Source organism: Pteropus vampyrus, unplaced genomic scaffold (genome assembly GCF_000151845.1).
Source record: "Pteropus vampyrus isolate Shadow unplaced genomic scaffold, Pvam_2.0 Scaffold4, whole genome shotgun sequence".
NCBI classification, from domain to species: Eukaryota; Metazoa; Chordata; class Mammalia; order Chiroptera; family Pteropodidae; genus Pteropus; species Pteropus vampyrus.
Window position 1 is genome coordinate 10,630,983 of NW_011888785.1, and position 19,805 is coordinate 10,650,787.

Consider the following 19,805-nt stretch of genomic DNA (forward strand, 5'->3'; position numbering starts at 1 on the left):
TCCAATATATGTTTAATAGGAGTCCCTGAAGATCAAAGCTATAAAAAACAAAAAATATTAAAAACTATAATTTAACAAAATTCTAAAATAAAAGAACCTGAAACTACATATTCAGAGAGCATACATAAATCTGGCAAAAATGATCCAGAACAGCCTATATCAAACTCACATTAATAAAGGTAAAGTGACCTTCAAGCATAAGAGCCACAGATAAAAATTATATCTGAGTTCTTGCTACATAAAGTAGAATTTAAGCAATATTATTCCTATGAGTCTTTCCTGAAGAATCTACCAGAGAATAAGCTTCATACAACTAATGGTTTGCAAAGAAATTAACATAAGGACTGCTGGGAGCTGTAAGCCATACAGGTAATAACTTTGAAAGGAGAAAGCAGCAGCAGAATGCTTAGGTGAGCGTTTCATCACTACATGAAAAAAATGACAAGATTAAAAAATTCATAGTTATATCCTCAGCATAACTGAATTTCAGGCTGAATTTCCAGAGTATCTGATAACCAAATGTGGGTTATTAAATTCCTTCTAGAGCAGATCCGTATATTTATTTTTAAATTTTTAATATTCTTCCAATATTTTGATTGTGTTGACTGAAAAAATTACTGCTAGCTAGCCTTAGAGAGATATACATTCTTTTTAGATAACCAAGTAAAGAACTTGGCTCCTGCCTAATCTAGGAAAGAAACTAAGTGAAATGAAGCATCCATAATCATTACATCATTAGGATTTTTGCCCATCCCCGCCCTCTAGAGCTGGCAATTACAGAGTAAAATTTCAAAGTGCATTCTATGGAAGCCTGCAGCAAGAACCAGGAAGGGACCAAGGAAGAGGAATTCCTTTAATGGGGAAAGTAGAGTTTACCACGGCAAATGATAGGGCAATGAACGGAAGGGCTTCAAGAGAGAGTTAGGTCAACAAGATGAGATGAAAAGAAGCCTTGAAGAGGACCTTCACCTTGCAAGGGGCTAAATCTAAAAGGGCCTCTCTTTTGAAGGGACAAAAATAACCAGGGCCTTTCCATATTACCCCATCATCTACTGGATACATCGATAAAGAACAAAGAGTCCTAAAATAAGTTTTAAGGCCAAGAAAGAATTGATGATGACTATGAACATTATGGAATAAAGGTCTTATCACTACTCCAAAAGAATAATCAAATTATACCACGTAAACTGGAATCTTTAGAAATCTGTTTGATGACTATGGCTCCTCTGATTCTGAATAACAATCTGAAAAAAATTATCAGTTTTCTTATCTCTATTTGAATAAAGAACAGAAAGCACAAGAGTCTCCTAGACTAGTAAATAACTCTTCTCATTGTATCTATACTGGAAGTCTATAGAATTCTAAATCCAAATATATTTTAACAACATACAATTGATAAACAAAAGTAAGATTCGAACACTTAAGTGGAAGCTATAAACATTTTGCTTAGGTAATAAAAACTATAGATTAGCTCGTAATAGTATAATAATAGGTGTAAGTAGTTAATTCCATGTTTAAATGTACAGAGTAAGGGGAATGGCCTAGGAAAAGAGTAACTGCTTAACCTCAGTAAGATATGTCTGCCAGTCAAGCTAATTTACTGATAGGCAGATAATAACAAAAATCTATACTGAAATATGTCTTGATACCACTGATGTGCTTAATGCAAAAGAATCTAGTAAATTAAATCTAGCCTAAAAGCTGTATTTTCCCCCACAGTGTCCCTAAATCCAGCAATGGTGAACATGTTAACTGGGAAATACACAACTAACTACACTTCTCTAGAATAAGTCCAGAATCAAAAGGCTCAACAGAATGAAGGCTTCAGAAATAAAGAAGCACAGATGTTTATTCTAGCATCTACTTTCATATTGACACCAAAGAATCAAAAATGTAGCTGTGAAGCATACGTTTATCCAAAATTAAATGCTTCACAGAAGTCGGAAACGGCCAAAAGCCACAGGAAACATCCTGAAGGAAAATGTCTCATACAAATGACACCTTTGTAGATGCCATGGAGTAAAACAGAACATGGTAAAAATCAGTTCTGTGTTTGCATACACAGAACACCTTCTACCTCAACAATTCTACAAATATTTTACATAAAATGTTGCCAGGAAATGTTGCCAAACACTGAAATCAACTTAAGAAAAAAATAAAACTACTAGTGACATGACTAAAAGTAGGAGAAAAATGTCATAAAATATTTTAGAATAGCATCACTTATTCCTCTAGGACAGCCACAGAAGTGGCTATTATAATCTTAGTCAAAAATAGTCTTTTGATATTACTGATTGAACCATACTTCAAAATGGCACTGCCCAGAAGCTACAAATGGACTAAGTTCCAGAGTTTATTGTTACTAGCATCCAAATTAATTTTTCCTCCTTATGTAATAAAAGTGAACAATTATCAAACTACAGTTTTGGATACAGCTTGACTCATTAACAATATAGTTGGGGCATTTGGAATAAAAAACTGAACAGCGCCTCCAGATGTACTGAAAAGATTCAATGTGGGAGGAAAACAAAACCATACTAAGCTAAGTACACAAAAAGATAAACTGAACTTTCCTCTCTCTTCTCTCCATTTTCTCCTTCTTCACCTCTGATTAGAATTTTCTGAATGCTTTCTATATAGGGTTGAGATAGAGTAAATACTAAACAATATGTTCAAACGTTATAAATGAAGAAGTTATTTTTCATGGAGATGTCACATCCCTCATTGATCCATCTCTTTCTCTTCACCTATCCCTCTTATCCGTGGGGTGTATTTTTCAAGACCTCCAGTGGATGCCTGAAACTGCAGGTAGTACAAAACCCTAAATATACTGTTTTTTTTTTTCTTATACGTGCATACCTGTGAAAAACTTTAATTTATAAATTAGGCAATTTATAAATTATAAAAATAATTTATTAATAAGAGTAATTATGAAATATACTATAACGAGCTACATAAATGTGGTCTCTCAAAATATCTTATTGTACTATATTCACCCTCCTTCTTGTGATGATATGAGATGATAAAATGCTAAATCTATTCCTGAATCTGTGTAACCATCCTTACTTAGAATAAATGGCTTGGTGTCACTTGTTTCAGAGAATCTTACTGATATCTTTGTATAGGCTCAATACTCTGGCACAACACATTGCCATCAACCAAAACAAGTTTACGGTTCATGTCTTCTACCCCAAATTTAATGCCTTTTCCATCTTAACTAAGCACTTATCAACCACTCTGGCAGTATCTTTTATCTCAGCATACAATTGTTTTTTTCTATCTTTTTTAAGACAGAACTTTCACTTTTTTAAAAGCACTTTACAACTTCACTTTGGCATGTTCAAATTGCCAGCATCTCTACTCTTGCACTTTGGGGGCTATTATTAAGTAAAATAAGAGTCACTTGAATACAAGCACTGTAATACTGGAACAGTTGATCTGATAACCAAGATGGCTACCCAGTGATTAACGGGAGGGGAGCATGTACAGCGTGGAGACATTGGACAAAGGGATGATTCACATCCCAGGCAGCATGGGGTAGGACAGTGTGAGATTTCATCATGCTACTTAGAATGACACTTAATTTAAAACTTATTTCTGGAATTTTCCATATCGACCGTAAGTGAAACTGTGGAAAGCAAAACCACGGATAAGGGGGAACTACTTATATTTTACTTTTACTTAAGAATGAAATAGGAAAGGAAAACATAATATCATTCACTTACTTGTTTCATTTGTACATAAATGATAATCTAAGACTTATCTATCAGAGGGTGGGCTCCTTCCTAAAATTAAGGCTTTTGTCTTTTTGTTTGTTTCTCTAATACCTAATATAAATACTTAAGAAACATTTGTTTAACTTATGGATATCATTTATTTATCCTTTCTTTAGTCTTTATGTAATAAATATTTAATAATTAGGAATCATCTGGCATATATTCTGGATCTCCTTTACCAAAGGGTACTTTTTGGAAGAGCCTTAAAAAGAATAACTCCATATTTCTTTTTAATATTCTGTATGTGAGGCCTATCTAAAATCATTGTGAATAAAGTGCAAAACAGTGACAAAAATAACTTGAATTCGGGTCCTATTTTCCATCCTATTTTCCACATTCATATAAAGGCTATGATTTCTATGCTCAGATTATTTCATAAACAGGTAATTAGGATAGGTTCATATAACATAGAACTCTTCATATAGTACATATGCAAGAAATAGAACATGTTTATATAGATAAGGCCATTTAACAAATACACTAAACTTCTTATCCTGCTAGACATTCTGGGAGACCATGTACTTATTTCCACAAGGGTACCATTGCTTACAACAGCTCTGAACTTTTTTTGAAAATGGCCTTTTAAAATTGTAATCGAAGAGTAGTTATATAGCATCTTTAGTTGGAATAAATTGCAAATTATATAAAGATAAATATATTCCACCAAGATCACACAATCAAACTTGGTAAAAATGTCTCTTGCATACTGACGGACGTGCTGACAACAATGAAGCCCACTTGCCAATGTGATGGATCAGATGAAGTGAGAGGACGATGCTAGCAGCTACAAGTTTTAAAAATTAGTGCCTTATTGCAATAAAAGCCCAATGTGTATCTTTGTGGCTGACAAGCGGCCTTCCACATGATCATTCAGTGAGATTCAGACTTCCTTCATCTTATGACTCCACCATACCCCTAGGGCCTCGGTTGGAGTCCTCTGCTAGAATCTCTGCATACAGCTGGGAGATGAGAGAAGAGAAAGAGTTAGGGGGATCAAACTAGTGCTCTTCTGAACAAGGGTGAAAGTGTTGTATATCATTTAGCCTTATCTAATTGCAAGGAGAAGTAGGGAATATAGTCTAGATGTGGGATCAAGAAGGAGAGAAAACAGGATTTGATGAATACATAGAAGTCTCTACTACAGAAGGACTTAACTTTGTCATTTATCTGAATTAGCTTTGGAGACAGTCAAATTTTAGAGTGAGTCTTACTGAATTATCATAAACTATCACCACAAATAGGATAATCTAACTTAATCTAATTTAAACTAATCTATTTTATTTTTACCCTGACAAGGAACAAGTATTCGAAGTATGAACTTATAAAAGGGTATCAGCATTTGCAATAAAAAGTGAGGCTGGTCTGTAAAAAACACAAGGTATACACAATGGAGGATACTGAGATGAGTCTTTTACATCAAGCTAAGGATTCTGAACTTCAGAAATCTTTTCTTTCTTTTTTTAAAGAAAGCTTGTGCTTATAGCAGTACAATGGCTAAATTAAAGGTAAGGGACTAATGGCAGGGGAAGCCACTTAAGAGGTGGTGGTTCCAACAGTCCAAGCAACAAGTAATAATTAAAACATGGAAGGGATAGAAAGAAGCCACCAGATTCAGGAGATAATTCTGAAGAGACGGGACAAGATATGGTAATCATCAGGCGGGAGAAACAAGGGAAGAGGAAAAGTCAGTTATGCTGGCAGGAAATAAGAACCCAACCCAATGATGCTCTGGGTTTGAAGTCTTAACCAAAGCTGTGCTCCATAGTGTCAATTAGCAAATAAACCATTCAATTCCATTTCTGTACCAAGTCTCCATCATTAAACTTAAATCACTCAATACTCCTATCTTGATAAACTATATTTCTATATACTTCTACATAGAAGTACATACTTCTATACACATCTTCTTACATATGAATAATTAAAACACATGACCCAAATTCTGAATTATATAGGATAAAATTCATTAATAATTTGTTTTTACCTCGTAGTTTAGAAAAACACACTACGTCATTTTTTCATGTTAAACTTGGGGAATTGATATATTCTACTCTGTAAAATAAAAGCTGAATACACTTTAAAACTTTTTATACAGATAGGAACAAAACCAGCAAGTAGGCAAAGATCCTAAGAAAAACACCTGAAGTTATAATAATAGTTTTAAATATGTGGATATATAAACTTGCAGAATGTAAGGATCATGTCTGTTTTAATTTGCGTACATAGGTACCACCTATGAGAACACCCACTCCGGTCAGTAGAAATGCATAATCCACAGCACTAATCATAACAACACTTTTCAATTTTTCAACTTTGAATTTAAATATTAACATAATCTCCTGCTCAATAATCACAAAGCCAACTCCAGCAGAAAAAAATTATTATATATTTAAGAAAATTAAACTTCACACATGTGGACTGTCATCCTAAACTGTTAGATGATTCAGAAAAAGAAATTTATATTTAAACTGATTAATTTGCTTCTCCAAACCCACCCAATAAACTCATTTTTTACCAAATAACCCTGAAATAAACTGTTTGATCAAAGAATTCAGCATTTAAGACATGTCTCCAGGAAGAAAACATAATTGTATTATAAATAGTAAATTTCCCAATAATCACAACAAAGATGTTCAGAATTATGTCTAATTAGATGTTTACCAGTTTTATCTTATAAGATAACCAAATCCTTATGTCAGTACCACTCAGCATATTAAAATTACTTAAAGAACTATGAAAAGATGACCATGAATCCCAACTCTATATGGAAAAATCATCAGGAGCAGGTGATTGCTGAGAGGAATGTGAACTTGAAGGGCCTCTCTGACATGCATATGTGCGTGTGCACACATATACATACACACCCACCCATAATGTCTAGTTTTTAGGAATAAACAGGATTAGTTGGCCAATTAATTTCTTGGTACTTAAACATATACAGAAACTTTTAAGTTAAAACTGGCTTGTAGGAATATACAATTATAAATAAAATCATAATCCATAGCACTAATCATATTTCTAGTCTAATTAATTAGCCTTACTTATTGCTTTGTCCTCCTGATGTTAACAACAGAAGATTCTGTGAAAGTTTTTCATGAGGGATGAAGTACTTCCTCATGATACTGATTAGAAACAGTTTGCTAGGAAATAATAACTGAAGTAATAACTTCTTCATGTAAGGACAAAATATTCCAGAAAAGCGTTGGAATATGCATCTAATTTAAAAGTATACCTTTCCACAGAGAAATGTGAGAAATAAAATCATTACTACACAAGAGTCATTTCTTTTATAGGGGTTGGTTCAATACCAAATTTCTTAGAATCTTTAAACTCAGATTAGAAAGGGAAAGGAAAAGATCTATTCATGTTCATTTGTACAATTTGACATTAGTTAATTCTGCTAAATGTCAGTAAAACATTTTATGCAGCAATAATAAATTACACTATTCAGTAATGTGTTTTTACAACCTCAGATGAACCTCAGCCTTGTGTAACTGACTTCCTAAAAAGTTTGTGTAAATAACACTTTGGTAAATTGAATAATTTTACTTGCACATAAGTTATACATTCTCTAAAGCAAATAACTACCCCAAACTCTGCTCTACGGTTTAAATTTTTTACATTATAATGAAGCACAAATTAATATGTAATTTACATTCTCCTTTCTTGGCACTTAGAATAATCGTGATCTTTACAACATCCTACAAAAGCATTCAAATTTTTAATTGAAAAAGTCCACCAAATTTTGAGCATAATGGTTTAAGTTTCTTCTAACAGCTTTAGAAGCCGATTCCATGGAGCCTCACTAGACCAAATTCAGTTAGCAGAACTCTAATGCAACTTAGAAACTCACTCTGTAGAAGTGCATTTTCCATCTTTCAAAATATGACTGTTCTGACATCACCCGTTTTTGTCCCGCCTATTTCTACCAGGTAGAACACCTAGCTCCTACTTTGTGTGAAGATCTAAATCAGTACTTTTCCAAGCTTACACATCACTAGTAAATGACAGGCCCTAAATAAAAATAAGTCATCAGTTACCTAAACCATTAGGGATTTGAAAAAACAGGCAACACAAGTATAATTTATTAATTTTCACTTTTGTCAGATATTTATATGACTGCATGCCAAAATCATCACTGTTCAGTGATTTGAACCCAGATACATAAATAGCTACAACAGAAATCTCTATATAAATCCTGTTAGGATTTAACAAATATTCTCTGCAGGGTCTTTTCTCAGCACCAATCACCATGCTGGATGGTGGAATGCTAAAAATGACAAGGTGCTACTTGAAGTACACCCATCCACCAAAATTATCTTAAATACAATACAGAAACATTAAAATGAGTTAAGATGAAAAAGCATAGCTAAACTATTAAAGCCTCTAGAATTGCTATATTAACTATGGGAACACAGTGAGTCTAATCAAAGATTCAGCTACTATACTAGATATTTACTTTCTTTTACGTTTTGAGGCACTTAATTCAAGAAGGAAATATTTTAAAGTGAACAAAACAAATATTAACAATAATTTATTTCATTACTTTTCCTATGCTTTCCTATTTCCTAAAATTTCTACATGCAATTTCAGTTGGTTTATTATATGGTTATATTCAGGGGCTATAAGCTTTCCTTCAATGAAAGCAAAAAAAAAATAATAATAACCCAAAAAATGATTCACTTAACATCTGTTTTACCATGAGATTGCACGTAACACTTATTCCATTAAACAGGAATATCTGTATAAAGAAGTTGTTTTTTGACCACATGGTTTAATACAAAGTAGAATAAGACAACTGTCCTAAAGATCAACACAACTGAATAGTACTACTACTAAAGGCTGTAATGCTAATGATTCTTTAAGGTAAAAACTATAAATAGAAAAACTGAGAACAAGTAAACTCTGAGTTTAATAAAAACTGAGAACAAGTAAACTCTGAGTTTAATAAAGACAAGTTATTGTGCATTCAACCAATGTATCGAGTGAATGGTAATACAAGATGTGAAAAGCTTATTTTCCATCTAGCTCAGTAACAGCAGATACTTAGTCAAAGCCAAGTCCTACACATTTCAATAGCCACACAGGGCACCGCTGTCCAGGTATTACTATATGTTATTACTTCATATTACTACATTTCTACACAAGAAGCCATAACCAATAAAAAAAGTTCAGAATTCTGAAAGGGTGTGTATGTGTGTGCACAGAGAAAATGCCAGTGAATCATCCTAAACCAAACTACAGCAGAATGTCATATATCCTGGCAGCAATGTAGCTTAGATCCAGATATATTATAGAAGTCACAGGATGAAGTTCTCCTAAGTTTTTATCTAATGGAAGAAAAACACATATAAACAGAGTGTGTGGTATTCAAAAAGAATACCAAAAATCTAACTTAGGAAGGTAAGCATAGGAAAATAACAATTCATATATGAAATCTAAAACTCAGAGAAAATAGTGGGTCGAATTCTTGGCAGACTTTAAATGAACTGACCTTGTTGAGAAATACAAACGTGAGCACACTAATTGCACCTAGAGTGTGTATCTGTAAGGGTTAAACAGAGTTCCTCAGACATAGCAGGGATTCAATAAACATTTATTGTGTGAAAGAGGTAATCCACTAGTTTTACTCACCAACATACTGCCAACAACTAGTATAATACCCGAAACAAACATTTCTTTAATGAATGAACAGTTATCACTGAAATACATTAAAGCTACACTAGCCAAAAAGACAAAAGAGTGAAAAAAATGCAATCAACTAAACCAGGTGATTTTTATTAATGGGTCACTTTGTCATGTAAAGAACAGAATTTTAAAATAAGTTTTGTAATGCCGTCTGATCAAAATATTGAAGAACATTGTATCTTTTTCAAAAACCTTATTTCTGAGCATAGTCCAACTCCCTAATTTTATAATACTAATGAAACTGCATTTAGCCATGTTTGTTAACCCGTTAAGTACTAGGCACTTAAATAATTTGACTTTAAGCAGGAAAAGGACAGTTGATTCTTTTCAGGGTGATGCATCAGATTACCTCAAAAATACTTAAGAAAAAAAATGACACTGTCACATAACTCAAAGATATTATGAATGTATTTTGTTTACAGATTACCAGCTAATACATAAACAAATCTATACCTCACTATGATCTTTCTGTAACTTCTCTTTGTACTGTGATCACTTCACAGGTTTACGTGAAAATAGTAAAGTTTTTTTTTTTTTTTTTTTTTTTATGGGTAGACCGGATATGTAACCCTGAGCAACTAAGCCCTACTAGTTTTTATTATCTTCTAAGATATAAATGTTATGACATAAATGATATAATTCAACTTATAAACTGATAGACAACTAGTTTTTATTATCTTCTAAGATATGTTATAAGATATAAATGATATCATTCAACTTATAAACTGACACAGTCAACTAGAAAATAAAATTATAGAAGAAATGTCATGAGAAACTTCATCCATCACATTAACTCTATACAATACTTCTAATATCTTAACAATACTATTTCTAATGTTACTTATGAAAGGACTCATGCTCCACACTACTAAAGAGAGCTTACAGCAAACACATGTGACAGTGAAAAAAAATGCCAAAACACCCTGGGAGAAATTATTAAAATGGAGATCAAAATATCTTTTCTACATCATATCAGCAAACGAAGAAAAATTGAAGAAGCCCAACCTGCCATAAATTGAGAAGATAGTGCATCTGGCTGCTTTGCCATGATAGTTATATATAAACAGATACTATTTTGAATGCTGCTAAAATATCAAAGGATACTAAAGGTAAAGAATCAATGTTAAGGTTGAATGGAGCCTTATCATGCTTTATTTTAAGTGAAAAGCCTATACTGTAAAACATGAAAATACATAAAACCTTACTCTACCCAGATTTTATGTGAAAGGCAGTTTTAAAAAATTAATTCTAAATTGTTTTAACAAAGTGGTAGGTCCTTTAAGGACCAAGGGAAAGGCCTATTAATGCATAAGGTTTTGAAGGGTCATGACATTCTTATATGCATACCTGAGGCCTCTCGGAATACTTGCAGCTATTTTAGGTTCTGTAGACCCTAGAGTCTAGTCCCATTTAGCTTTTTCTTTATGCAACCCTCCAAAGCTATTTTTGGCCTTTCCATGACTTAACTTTATAAGCAATGGGATATCCCACTGTACATGCTTTCCTACTCCATAATCAACTGGGTTCCAAAAGTAACTTTCCGCTAACTTAAGTCGGAACTTAGAGAGTTAAATGACCTTCTGGACCCTCTGTGTATGCTGCCTGACCTTGGGCAAATTACTTCTCAAGATGTCATTTCCACATCTGTGAGGAGAGGTTATAAAAGTACTCTATATTGGGTCCCAATGAAGACCAGAGGCTGACATAAAAGCTTGATAAATGGTAACTAACTTTATTTAAAAGCATCTATACAATTGTTACCAAAACAATATAGTACTAGCATAAAAACAGACGTGTAGGCCAATGGAACAGAAGAGAGCACCCAGAAATAAACCCATGCATATATGTTCAACTAATTTTTGACAAGGGTGTCAAGAATACACAATGAGAAAAAGAAAAGCCCCTCAATAAGTGGTGCCAGGAAAACTAGATAGATATCTAGATGCAAAAGAATGAAACTAGACCCTTACCTTATGTCATACACATAATTAACTCGAAATGGATTAAAGAATTAAATATAAGACTTGAAAAAGTAAAACTACTGCAAGAAAGTATAGGGATAAAGCTCCTTGATATCAGTCTTGGCAGTGACATTTTTGATACAACAGCAAAAGCACAAGAACAAAAGCAAAAATAAGTGGATTACATCAAACAACAACAAAATGCTGCACAGCAAAAGAAACAATTGACAAAATGGAAAGGTAAGTTCTGGAATGGGAGAAAATATCTGCAAACCATACATCTGATAAGGGATTGATATCCAAAAAATATAAGAAACTCATAAAGCTCAATAGCAAAACCAAATAACCCAATTAAAAATGGCAACATATCTGAATAGCCATTTTTTCCTCAAAGAAGACATATAAATGGCCAACAAGTATATGAAAAGGTGCTCAGAATTACTAATCATCAAGAGAATGCAAAACCACAATGAGATAACATCTCACACCTATCAGAATGGCCATTACCAAAAAGACAACATATGTGTTGGTGAGGATGTGGAGAAAAAGTAACCCTGCACAAAGTTGATGGGAATATAAATTGCTGGAAAAATAAAACGGTATGGAGGTTCCTCAGAAACTTAAAAATAGAACTACCATATGATCCAGCAATCCCACTTCTGAGTACATAACCAAAGGAACAGAAATCAGTATACTGAAGAGATATATGCACCCCCAAGTTCACTGCAGCTTATCATCAACAGCCAAGATAAGTGTCCACTGACAGAGAAATGGATAAAGAAAATGTGGTATACAAAATACAATGAAATATTATACAGCCTTTAAAAAGGAAATCCTGCCACTGGCAACAACGTAGGTGAACTTGGAAGACATTGTGCTAAGTGAAATAAGCCAAAGAAAGCAAATACTATATGTTCTCCTTTATATGTAGAATCTAAAGTTGAATTCATAGGAGAGAGCAAAACAGTGGTTGCCAGGCGAGGGAAATGGGGAACTGTTAGTCAAAGAGTATAAACTTTTGATTATGAGTAATTTGCTAAGAGTAGACTTTAAGTATTCTCATCACACATAAAAAAGGCAACTGTGTGAAGTGACTGATGTGTTCATTAGCTTGATTGTGGTAATCATTTCACAGTTTATACTTATATCAAATCATCACACCGTATATCTTAAATACATACAATTTTTATTTGTCAATTATACCTCAGTAAAGCTGGGGGAGAAATGTCAAAAATTTTTTCCAGTTTAATAAATTTCATTTTCTTTTCAATAGCACAATTTTCTCCATACCCAACCAAAATCTTAAGAAAACTATTTTGCTCATCTTAAAGACAGAGAAAAAAAGATGCAAAGAGTTAGTGACTTGACATAAGTCAACTGGTAAAACTGGAAACAGAACCCAGGTCTCTTGACACAAAATCTATTGTTTTCTAGTATACCTTTTTTCCCCAAGGCTCTGTTATGGAACCATTTGTGAAATAATTTCTTTGATCTTTTACTTGATAATATATTCTGGAAGAAAAGAGACAGGTTATTCTACCAAGGAATAATGTAACCCCACATTGCTTCATTCCACTTTCCTTAGAAAAAAGACAATCCCAAAAGCAAATGTATAGAATCAGTTATAGGGTAACTCCAGTTATCAGTCAATGCTCAATCTTATATTCAATACTATCTATAGTGATCATTTTATTAGGTATATAATAAGTACTAATAAAGCTAATTAAGCCACAAAGTTCATTTATGTCATTTGTTCTGCCTAAGAAAATGACTGTATAATAATTTTAGAAAATGTTTCATCAAATAATTTTCTAGTAATGTAAAAGTTAAAATTAGCTATATAGACTATTCAGAAAAGTTCTCCCTGTGGTCATAACTGGCTAAAATAAGGAGCTATTACTATCAGTGGTTGTTAAGTATTTGATCTTTAGAAAGGCAGCAAGTAGCAGTTTTTGCCTTCTTGCTATGAAAAACATTCAGATGTTTCGTGGATTTCTTAATTCTAGTAACTGGAAAACAATTCTGGACACTAAACCTTGCCACACAACAATGGATTTCACTAGTTTCTTTGACACATCCTTATTTCTGGTAAGCCATCAAGGTGCACCAACATACAGAATTCAAACCTACAAATTCAGTGATAACTGTTAGCTCTTGGGAGGGCTGAATTAACCCAGCACCAGTTGCTGGGATGATCATTTGAGACCAGTGTTTCTGCTTAGTGATTCCTGAATCACTCATCAGTCAACCACCATATATAACTATCTTTTAATATTCATGGAGAAAAGTACTTCTGCTCACTGTAACATGATTCAAGAACAGCATCGATTCTAGATGTAAGGAGGGCCAGGCACAATTAAGTTCATATTCTCGAGCCTTCAGGAAAAGGGTTTTTCTTTTGCTCATGGGCGCACACATTCTCTTCTCATGCATGCTCTCACACATACACTCTCATACTTTTATGTGACAAATGGAGAAATATGACCAACCCATCAATATTCTATTTCAGTTATATTCAACATCTTAGGTCTAACATTTTCATACATTCTGAAAAAGTCAAAGTATATTCCAGCATTGTGTAGTAATGCTGTGGAAACAATAGAAACATCTATTTTTAATAAATTTTTTTAGCTCAGAAAACATGGCCGATCACCAAAATCAGTCTTTTTGAACTGGAAACAACAGGACAGATAATCTTGCAGAATGTGGAATGAACAGTGGACCTGAAATCAGATTTGCATTTCAAATCCACTTTCCTGATGAATGCAAGTATACACTACCCTTTACATAGTAAATACTCAAATGTTTTCTTTCCATCTATAACCAGATATACAACATAATACATAGGAAGTTACTGAGGTATTCGTGAACTTGCCCCCCCGCCCCCGTATTTGCCTCAATAGCAGTCACTTGAAGTAAACAACACTGCTTAAAGGTTATCTGCCATGTTTGTCCCTACTAAAATAAAATACTAGAAAAGTATTTTTACACAATTCGTTTACAGTGTAAGTAAAATCCTTATTTTCTTTGTAGTCACTACCAATCCATTATAAATGTCTGTAGAATAAACGCACATCTTATTCTTCTAGAATCAGATGGGTGGAGTCATGGTCAGTTCCAGGGGGTCCACATAAGGGGCAGGAAGAAAGAGAGGGGGCTTCTGGCTCTTCCACCAGTTCCTGAGCCCTTCTACATCAATAGATGAGGAGGGTTCTCTCTTTCCTCCACTTACTTTTGGCAAACCCAGTTTGAGGCCATCATCGGATAAGCTCAACCTCTTGTTAAAATAAGCAACATATAGGACAGAAACAGAATGAGTGATTTGGTTTCTTTGAAATTTAATAAGAGAACAAAATTATATATTGAAAACAAAAGGCAACAGGGCCAGGCACAGACCCAGGACAGGTGCTGTGGAAAAGCCTATCTTGGTGGTGTCTGGGAATTTTAAGCTCTGAAGAAAAGACTGAACTAAAATTAAGAATAACAAAGTCATTAGTATATACTCTTCAACAGATTATTAACTATGTGTGAAAGTTTTGATAAAACAGGCTTTAAAATTTTCTTTATTAATTTAAGAAAAACTATTAGCTACTGGTGAACACCACCATTTATTTCCATTCCTATTCATTGATATGGAGACCAATTATTCCTTTGTTTTCTAATTAACATTTAGTCCACGTTATCACAAATAAAATAAAAATCACAAGGATGACATTACTTTTCAACATTTCTCCAATGTATAAATCTAATTTGCATTAAACCCCTGATGAAATGTATACTATAGTAAATGAAATGTCCTTCTGTAAAAAGTATTTATTGTAAATAATGGAATCGTTTTAGTTCAATATAAACACACAAAACTTTATATACAGCTAGGTACTTTTACATACCTTAGGTATATGACATTCAATATGTTTAGAGTAACAGTTATTTGAGAGGTATATAATCTTTGAACATGAAACAATAGTTTAAGAATATATAAGCTATAAATTAACTTATCTATTTGGCTATTCACCCACTGATCTAGAAACTTTATGCACCATAATTGGTAAGAAAAATTACATTAATAATGAATGTTGTTGATACTGAGTGTAGTTCTCAAAGGCTGACAAACTTTCCCCCCAAAAAACAATATTTGAAACCTGCCACTCTAGGAAAAAAAAGAAGCCAAAACTTGAACTATTATCACTCTAGTACAGGAAAGCTTTAAAACAAGTTCCTCTAAGCACTCTAAGAAAATTAATCTTAAGGCAGGGACAGGGAGAGGACCTTAATTCCCAAGAATAGCCACCTGAAAAGTAACTTTATAGGAAGAGAATGTATCTTTTAAAAGAGAAAATGTAATTAAGAATGTTGGCATTCCACAAACTGAGCACAGCATAAAATGACTCAAAAAGGGATATTTAATGAAGTGATAAAAAACTGAAAGCAAATTAATTGATTAAAACACACAGACACATGCACATTGCATGCAGTCATTCAACGTTATATGCTGGCTGGCTTTTTTCTTTACCTTCTTAATGTATTAAACAATAAGGCTCTCAAGGTACTCATGAAAAAGTCTAATCAAATTTCTCTCTAGAGTTAGTAATCTTTTAGAATATTGGGTCTAAATATTTGTTACATTAAATCAGAAATCAACGCATACTATTTTACATAGCAGGAACTATATAAATTACCATTCCATGTTTTTAATTAGATTTGGTACGCTTCAAAATAAGCAGTGTTCTCCCTCCAGAGTATTCTAATACAACTATTTTTATATCTTTTGAATTTATAATTCATTCTAATGCTCAATCTTTACAACAAAACTACCAGAGGATTTGCAATTGCTGCTTACTATCTTACACAGTAAAAATTGTATTTGTTCTGTTTTAAAATCCATAGATTTTGTTGTATGAGATTTCAAAAAGGAGCAACTTCATTTTATTTTGGTTGTCATTTATCATTTTAGCTTAAAGATCATTAATTTTAACACTAACATCCTGCTATATCCTCATTTGAGTTGTTCTATTTATCTCAAAGGTACATTTTATGTATTACCATTACAAAAAATAACTATTTGCATAATACTTTATGATTTTACATCTATTACAAACACATCACAGGGAGCCTGAGGATGCATTCAGCAGCTTGTCATTCACAACTTCAAGACCCTTCAAAACCTAACAAGGGGGAGAATGACATTTTGCTAATGGCAGAAGTAAAGAAATGAATATAAAAAACCTCCAAGTTTAAAAAAAAAATTAAAATACAAAGAAAAATATGATCCATATGCATAAACAATATAGTTTCAATCTGTAAAACTCCAGGTCCTCTCCACTGAAGATGTTTAGAGATTTATGTATCTCTATTATGATACCCATTTAAATTATCTGAAACTGTGCTACAAAATAAAGGAAATTACCATCTTCTTGCTGGATTTTATAAATTAATATCGTATTATTTGATCGCATCTAAAGAATTCAGCTTTTCCTCAACCTTCTGAAATAATATGAGTACCATTTCTTTATTACTTTTAGCTTTAACCCTGTAAATATGCATATTAATGTTTAAGAGGGAGATAATAATGATTTAATAAACATGCTTAGAAATTATTTTGTTTCATAATTTCTTTTTGGTAAAACATTTCCAAAGAAAACTGTCGAAAGCTTCTGTATTTTCTTCCATAACCATCAGTCCAGATAAAAAATACTGAATGCTGTTATGTCATCTCTAGTCCAAATGCTCACAGCACTTAGCTTTTTGTAAACAATATGCCTCTACACTAAATACACATCCCTCAAGCCACCAGCTACTTAACATTTTTAATGTAGTTTCATATGCAGCATAACACTATCTTAAACACACACACACACACACACACACACACACACACACACACGACTGTGCAGAAAAGGAAGGTGGAGAGCAAGAAATGGAGCACGTTGTTGTTTTTCATTCATGCAGTATAGTGATGTCAGTGTCTGCAGCAGCAGAGGCAGCGGCAGGAGTCTTGACCTGTGGAGACTAAAATCCACTGAAGTCAGAACCTTGCAGAATTCAAAAGAGACTGAATAGATTATCATTTGAAAAATTGTTCAACTGTTCATAGTATGGATTTCAAATGACTGACTAAACGGAACAGAATAGTTCTATAGTTTTAATTTGGGTAGGTCTCTAGCAGGGCGGGATGTGAAGTAACATAAAGGTAATATGGTCAGGCAACTGGGGTCAAGAGTCTGCATTCAAAATCATTTCAATGTAAGAAACTGACAAAACCACCTGGTGTTAAAGACAGCAGAAAGGCCTCTTCCATTCCCAGTACAAGCTCTCTGATGATGCAAATCTGTTTACCGCACCACCAGACTCAGAAAAGTGTTTTCATCATGATTGCATTAAAACTGCATTAAATTTAGATGTGCAATGCTATAACAAAGAGAACAGTTTAAGCCTGATCACAAATTTCATTAAAACTACTTGATGATGGACATGTAATTCCTAAGCAATTAAGGCTCTTGAAGGATGCAGAAAAACAAGTTGTACTATCATCTGTTGTAAGATGCTAGTGTTTATCAACAAAAGAGGAGGTACTAGATGCCCATTATATTGTTGTAGCAATTGCCGAAACTACTCTTACTCTGCCCACAAAACCCTGTGTACACAATCTGCCTGCAATGCTTACTTTACGGCGCATATATTAGTCCCTAAAAGAAAATCCCAAAACTCAATCTACATACTGTTGATACTAAATCACTGAAAAATTTATGTCACTGCTGCCTTCTTTTCGTTGTTACCTCTCATTTCATATAGCTCTAGAAAATGTGCAAGGGAGTTGCATATGGCATTAATCTGTTAGAAAATGGTGGCCTTTTCTATAAAATACAGCCAAAGATGTGTGTTCAGTGGTGGTCATTATTAGGGCGATCACGTTGTTTTCATTCATTCATTCAGGATTTGCTGGAGGATGTCAGTTTCTGCAGCAGCTGGCTTGACCTGGGGGAGGAGTGGGGGAACAAATTCCTCCTGGTGCATACAGATTACTGGATGTATTTCTTGGTGTTCATGTACACATACCACTGCACTACAGTCTACCTTGCCTCACCATCAAGTGGTCTGAAAACAAATGCCTTAGCAACATGCCAATTACAGGTCAGAAATATTAAAACAAAAACACCAAGACTGTAATCTATCATAACACAACAATTTTCTCCAAGTCTAAGCCCTTCATCAAGAAAACTCCATTTAAAAAAATTCCACATACCACATGAACATTGTACAGAGCTCCACAGTGTTTCCCTTCCAAGCAGAGATTTTTCCACTCAGAATGATCTGTTCTCTCCACAGTGCAGAAGCAGCAGCGGCGGCAGCGGCAGCAGCAGCATCTGTAGCTCTAGCCTGGTATCTAATAATATTAGCTACTCCGCTCTCCCTTATGAGCTTTGAGCTTTAAGTCCCTGTTTTGGCTAATCTTCCTTTTCTCCCCAAGGACTCAACTAGATCATGCACTGTGTCCCTAGACATAAACAAAACCAAACCAAAACAGAAAACATTAAGGAAAGCTGTCAGCATCCACCAGCTCCCCATTACCTTTGACACTTAACAAAAAAGAAACTTGAGATCCTCTAAACAGCTGAATCGAACTGTTAAGTGTACTTAAAAATGGAAAAAGTGTGCACACTTCACATATAGTTCTGATACATATGACTATGTAAGTAGAAACGATAAAAAAAAAAAAGCAAAACACTATACACTTGAATTGCACATCCAAAATTGTCCCCTCTACACACCCGAGAAATATCCTTACATCGTAACTAATGTCACCACCCCTCCAAAAAAGGGGGGGAAAAAAAAGTATCCCGGTAGTCACAGGCATTAGGAACTTTGAAGGAAAGCACAAAGAGGCTGTAGAGATTACAACCACCACCTTATCCGCTGCCGGAGAGTTAGTGTGCTTGTTTATTAAAGTGTTTCGCCCATCTCCTCCTTCCCCCGCTACAAACGGCAAACACATGAATGAGCTTATCAGCTCTTAAACTGAAAAACCTTTCCACGCAGGTGAGTGATGAAAGATAAAATCTGAGGGGCGGCAGAAGGGTCAAATAAAAGTTGCTGTGCAGTTCGCTCCTCCAAGCCCCGCAGCGACCGTAGGGGGTGGGGTGAGATTCCCAAAGCCACTTTCACACCTTCGATAATGCACTAGCAAAGAGAAGCCCGGAGAGGCTGAAGTTTCCGCGGAGGGCACCGTCGGGGAGACGCAGCCCGGGAGGACGGAAGGGTTGGGCTCGCTACCTCTGCACACAGGCGAGCCGGGGCTCCTTCTCTCAGGTGAGTTGCTCCTCCGGTGGCTCTCGGGGGACCGTCTCGGGCGGCCCTTGGCCCGCGGCGCCTGCTCGGTGGG

The 19,805-nt window shown here is 34.3% G+C and overlaps 1 protein-coding gene across 5 annotated transcripts in view; it reads right to left on the reverse strand.

Moving 5' to 3' along the window:
* Positions 1-19,799, reverse strand: part of GLCCI1 (glucocorticoid induced 1) — a 93,949-nt gene extending 74,150 nt beyond the window's left edge. For 3 of the 5 annotated variants that reach the window (XM_023532983.1, XM_011364621.2, XM_023532980.1), the window contains exon 1: positions 19,697-19,799. The gene's annotated coding sequence lies outside the window, so the exon portion shown is untranslated. The other 2 variants (XM_023532972.1, XM_023532976.1) reach the window with 2 other exon arrangements.
* Positions 19,800-19,805: the final 6 nt, after the last annotated feature.